Source organism: Triticum dicoccoides, chromosome 3B (assembly GCF_002162155.2).
Source record: "Triticum dicoccoides isolate Atlit2015 ecotype Zavitan chromosome 3B, WEW_v2.0, whole genome shotgun sequence".
Classification (NCBI taxonomy): Eukaryota; Viridiplantae; Streptophyta; class Magnoliopsida; order Poales; family Poaceae; genus Triticum; species Triticum dicoccoides.
Window position 1 is genome coordinate 159382653 of NC_041385.1, and position 5800 is coordinate 159388452.

Sequence of the window (5800 nt, forward strand, 5' to 3'; positions counted from 1 at the left end):
GGCAGGGATCTGGGTTGATTGGGGTGATATGCAGAGATCAAACATGTATGTTCATGGGTGCCTCCACTATTGGTTTCAGACACATTGTAGATCCACCGACACTCGAAGCTCTAGCAATCAGAGAAGCATTGGCACTGGCAGATGATCTATACTTGCGTCGAATTGAAGTGGCGTCGGATTGCAAAGTGGTAGTGGAGGATTTGCAGAAGGATAATTCGGCGAGCTACGGTGCCATTGTACATGAAATAATAGCCCATACCTCATCTTTTGAATTTTGTAGTTTTAGACATGAATTTAGGAGCTCCAACTATGAAGCTCACAACTTAGCGAGGCATGCTTTATCTCTCGGTGATGGCCGCCGTGTGTGATTAGGCCATCCCGGGAATCTTCGTTTCGTCCCTGTAAACATTGTGACGAATTAATAAAAGCCTCGCGACGTTGTCTCAAAAAAAAAGCTGATTTGCCTAAAAACAGGTACATGGGTGACAAAGGTGGAGAAAAGACGCGGTCCAAAGCCACTATATAGCACTTTGGTTTTGACATACAATGAACCACAACTTGGATGAGTTGGTTAGCTTGATAGGGGCACAATCGATGAGTTGTGAGTTCGATTCCCAATGCAAGCATGAATTTCCTTTAGTACCACCTCGTGTATATGTTTTAAATTCAAACAGGAAGAAAGCGTATTGTGACGGTGAACCCGAAGATCCAATCCGTGCTTTATTATTAGGGAGAGATAAATATAGATATAGATATAGACTAGCAAAAGAGCCCGTGCGTTGCAACGGAAGAAAAATATACCACATTCTCTTCTAATCTAGAAAAGGTGTTACATAATCTAGAAATCTGTTCCACAAGTCCAGATCTTCTATTTCAACATGACTTGTATGTATAGATTTGAAAACTAAATACAAACGAGTAGCGATAATCCATTTATTCATGACATGCGCGGAATGAGGTGTTATTATGGATAAAGGAAAACGACAAGAACATCCGATAATACATTAGCGCACTATGGAGACATGCATGCATCATGAACGGTTTTGGGTTCAAGCGTCACCAACTTATGGTGTGTTCAACAACATTCCTATTGTTAGCTCCGCTCCATGACCTCAAGCTCATCCTCGCCTTGTTGTCCCGAGCTCGTCCTTGCTTCAATATGACGTGAAATATTGCTTCGGAACTTCTCATGCCTCCTATATGCTCGTCCAGTTTTGTTCGTCAACATTGTTTGCCTTATAATTCCCACCCCTCTGCTAACGGGTCACTTGGCTTGTTTTTTACAAAGAGTAAGAAGCGCAGGATCATAGTAGGCATGGTTATTAACAAAGCAGAAACAACATGATTTATTTAACCATAAATAGGAATTTTCACCACAACAGCTATATAATTTCTCCAACAGCATACATATAGCAAAGCTTTCACACCTATGAGACCTGGGACCACACTGTAAAACCTGACCAAGTACTGTGCTACCGGAAAAACAAAATCCCTATCGTTGTCTCACTTTTCAAACTTGTAAGATTGCTAACCTTTCGTGTTATTCCTCTGGTTGGATGCTAGTCAAATCTTCGAATGAAATTTTCCGCTAAGCTGAAAAACAACAGAAATAATATATATAATAGAATGTAGAGTTCTACAATACCTGAATCAACCTAGTGTGTGCTTGAAAGGGGGTACGTTTGAAAAATAAGGAAGCAACAACCAAGTATCAAACTACAATCAATTTATCTCCAGATGAATAAATTAGTAAGCTCGGATTCGTACAAAAAGTTGGTTGGCTATGTTCTGTAAGCTGTTTTCTGCCAAGAAAAAGTGTGAGAGTTTCAGTATTGTTTCAAAACTGTAATTGATCAGCGGCAAGTTCACTGCATAATTAGGATGCAGAGGTGATGCTGATAAGTGCATGTCCGTACTGATTGTACCTGGCTATAGTACGTTGGTCCCATAATACCAATCATGGGTGACATTGGATTCTGACTAATTGCTGAAGTTTGCCTGGAAGTGTAATGGAGTACTTTACCCAATTGATACAACATTTGGTTAAGCCTATCAGTATGAAAATTAATAGTGCATACCAAGCAGCAGTTCTAAATTCAGCAATCAAAGAAAGTGTTTGGACATGCTAAATTAAGCCTGCGCACTTTATTTCTTAGCGTACGCGCTAATTAGACCAAAGCGCGCGCGTCGTGCAAAATCCACCATAACGATAACGGGTCCACGTGCTTCGCCAGGCCCTCGCTCCTCTGCGGAAAAATAATAGTAACATGTTACGGTCAGCACACACTAATTAACATAGGGCGACCATGCATGGGGACATCGCCCCAGCCCAACTGTTAGTTCCTATCATCAGTAATTGGGCATGTAGGAAGTAGTAGTATGGTTTAGTTTAGCCCTTGTGTAGTAGCATGATTCAGTTTAGCCCTTGCCTATAGACCTAAATCAAATATGGATCAGACACGATAAAAATGTAAACTCGATCAAAGGGTCTATCGAATTTTCAGAGATGTATTTTATCAGACAACAAACAAGCAGTCTGCAATAACTTTGCTAATCATGAAAATAAGAAATCTTATATATGTTGTGATGTTGGATTTTCAATCTCTTCTTCATGGAGTTTCCTTTTGCATCAAGGTTTCTGCATGCCACGGTAGTAAAATCAGGTCAGGGCAAATTCTAAATATAAGAAACAGCAGAATATCCAGTGCTACTGTACTATTGACAAAACCATCAAAATTTCATAAGCCAGTTCATTCAAAGATTACTAATTTAGGCTGCTTGCAACCTCGAAGACGAGGAGAACGTGACCCTGTCCCGTGTGCGTGCGGGATTGACGGCCCAATCACAGATTTCTCATCCCCAAATTAGTATCACCTTGTTTATATTACGATTTTGTCTATGCAAATCGTAAAAGCGTATTATGACATGAGAAGAAAGCGTATTGTGACAGTGAAACCGACAAAGTCAATCCGTGCTTTATTATTACTAGCAAAAGGGCCCGTGCGTTGCACCGGGAGAACAAAATCACATGCCCCTAACCCAATCAGAATCAATCTTAGGAATAGTCATGTAATAAGAGTCAATCTGTACACCCACCACAGCTTCTGATCATGGCGTTTTAAACATAGTTGTACACTTAATTCAGAACCCGCAACAACTACCAGGAAGGCAACCAGCTCGTATGAGGTCTTCCACTGTGTTACAGGTGCCAAATTGTCTAAAAGGTTGTCACATCACCACCGATGCCAAATGAAAAAGTTATTACACCGGCTTCACATCATAGGGCACCGCCCAGTCTGAAAGAAGGAACCCAGGTTTAGATAAAACGCTATATAAAATCATCACTGGAGCATCTCGAGCGAGTTCTTCGTCCGCCAAAAATTCCCTTTGTTCTCCAAATCAATTCTTTCTATGGCTGAAACCACCACCCCGTCATATTTTTATGTTTACTTTAGCACACATAGTTTAGTAGTACAACATAGAGAAAAACATAAATGTATTTAGAACTGAAAGTAAATATAAGAAGCATGACCATATTGTTGGAGATTATTAATCCAAGTCCTATAGAAAATAGAAGTGTTGAAGCAGTCTGTACACAAAGTTGCAAACCCATCCGGATGAAGTAGTCTACAAGTAGTTACGGATTGTAACGAGCTGACGTTAAAACTAAAACCAGAGCAGACACACAATTTCTCTCTCAAAAGAAAAAAATATCATTATTATAGCCGACTACATGAATTTATAAAAAGAGAAGTGAAAAGAAAATCAAGTTACAGGTGAATAAATTACAACTACAGATTTAACAATACCTGCACTGCGTGTAAGGTCAAATTGATTCAATTGATACTAACATTCAGCATTTCTTATGAAAATCTCTAACGCTTATAGCCCGAAAGCTGAAAAATTCTTTGCAAATTGTTTTATTTTTTGGAGCTTATACATGTATGGGTGGGTGCCTCAGTTCAGGATTTAACTAAGTAAACATCTTAATGTTGAAAGTTTTGGTGAAATCTTATCACAAAGAGGAATACTTATGCAAATTTCATCAGTGTAGAGTGCCTTATTGCTGGCCTTTCCACCATGATTGCAAGAATCAATTTGCCACCAAAAAGAAACCCCAGAGACATGTGTATTTAGACGATGCTAATGTGCACTGTACAATGGCAGAATAAAAATCATCTCAAAATTAGGTTCAACAATACATTAATTAGGTTTCTTTTAGGAGCAATTACCTACTCACGTCCATGTTCACAGTAGTGGAAAAAAGGAATATAATTTCTACTAAAGCAAACAACTATGCTTCCTGTACTAACCTTGGGCATTGCTCGAATGTTTTAGCGGCTGCTTGTGTCATTCTTAGTTGCTAAATACAACCAAAAGTGTAGTATTTAGAAGCAACGGCGTAACTTGCAACAAAATAACTATTTGTATAGTAAATGGCCTAGTTCACTAATCAGGTAGAAACTGTTCAGGCAGGTTGTCCTTGAAGTTCTCCATGTCGTGAGCATAACTTCATTGGCTGAAAAAACTGCTGATACACTTAAAATTAACAACCAACACTATGCTAGTATAGTATAAAAAAACAGTAAGTCTATCTGTTTCACACCAATGTTTCTTCCAACGAAGGATCACCCCCATTGCTATACCAAACTGAGGGCCTGAGGCTATTTCCCTTTGCTATACAGAATAACAAAAAAGGCTCTACACCCAAGCATCACACCACACAATCTTCCAAGGATGCTATACAGAATAAAGCACTACCTTACGAACAATTTCAGATGAGGACACTGACCAACAAATATTGCAGTTAAAATTTTCAAGTTGTGATCTCTGGTGCTCCCCGGCTTGGTTGTGATAGTCGTGGAGCACAGCCAGATCCTAGTCCTCCTGTGGACGCGGACGCGCAGATCCGACCATAGGCGAAAGAGGCCATAAACCAAGAGAAACAAATCAATAGTGGCCTAGACCATGCGAGCCCAGCGTCCTCGATCCCAGGAGCCATGGCCATAGTGGCGACATGGAGATCATGGTCGATGCCCAGCAGAGGATCACAGCTAGCAAAGAAGGATAAATAGGAACCTATTTCTCACCTTGGAGGTGTTGCTGCTGCTGCACTGAATTGTTTGAACCTCGCTTTCTGTACCTCCTTGGAAACCTGAAATATGCAGATGTTAGAAAGCTTATAATTTGTATATGATTATTTTAAGAGAAGGGGAAAAGAGTATCAAGAATAGATTCATACTTTTGGCTGTTAGCCATTACAGGCTTGAATATATCTATTTCTGTATGCATGTGCAAACTATCATAAATCAATAATAGTATTATTGTTTAGCTATTCCATGGAACAATTTCTCTGAACATTCTTGCTTCAAAGTTGTCAGAAGTTCTAGCTATGACAAAGACATGTACTAAAAGTTCTCACAAATAACCAAAAATAAAAAGGCATATCAAGACAGGAAGATGTTTGTTTGACCAAATAGTTACCACTCTCTGAACCATATTGCCAAAAATTAGCAGGAACATGGTCGTGAACTCATCCCCAGTGATCTCTCTTTAAACCAAACACTCCCTGACATATGGTCATCCCACTCACCTTCCTGCCACTGAAGAAAACAATCTAGATGCAGAACGTCGCGAGAGGTGGGGAATAGCAGGAGCTTGCGAGGGAACCACTCCAAATCGGCCTTGTACACCTTGAACGCGGAGCATCCATGGTTGCTCCTGTAAACGAAGGACGGCGGTGAGATGATAAGAGCTCCGAGAGAGAGAGAGAGAGAGAGAGAGAGAGAGAGAGAGAGAG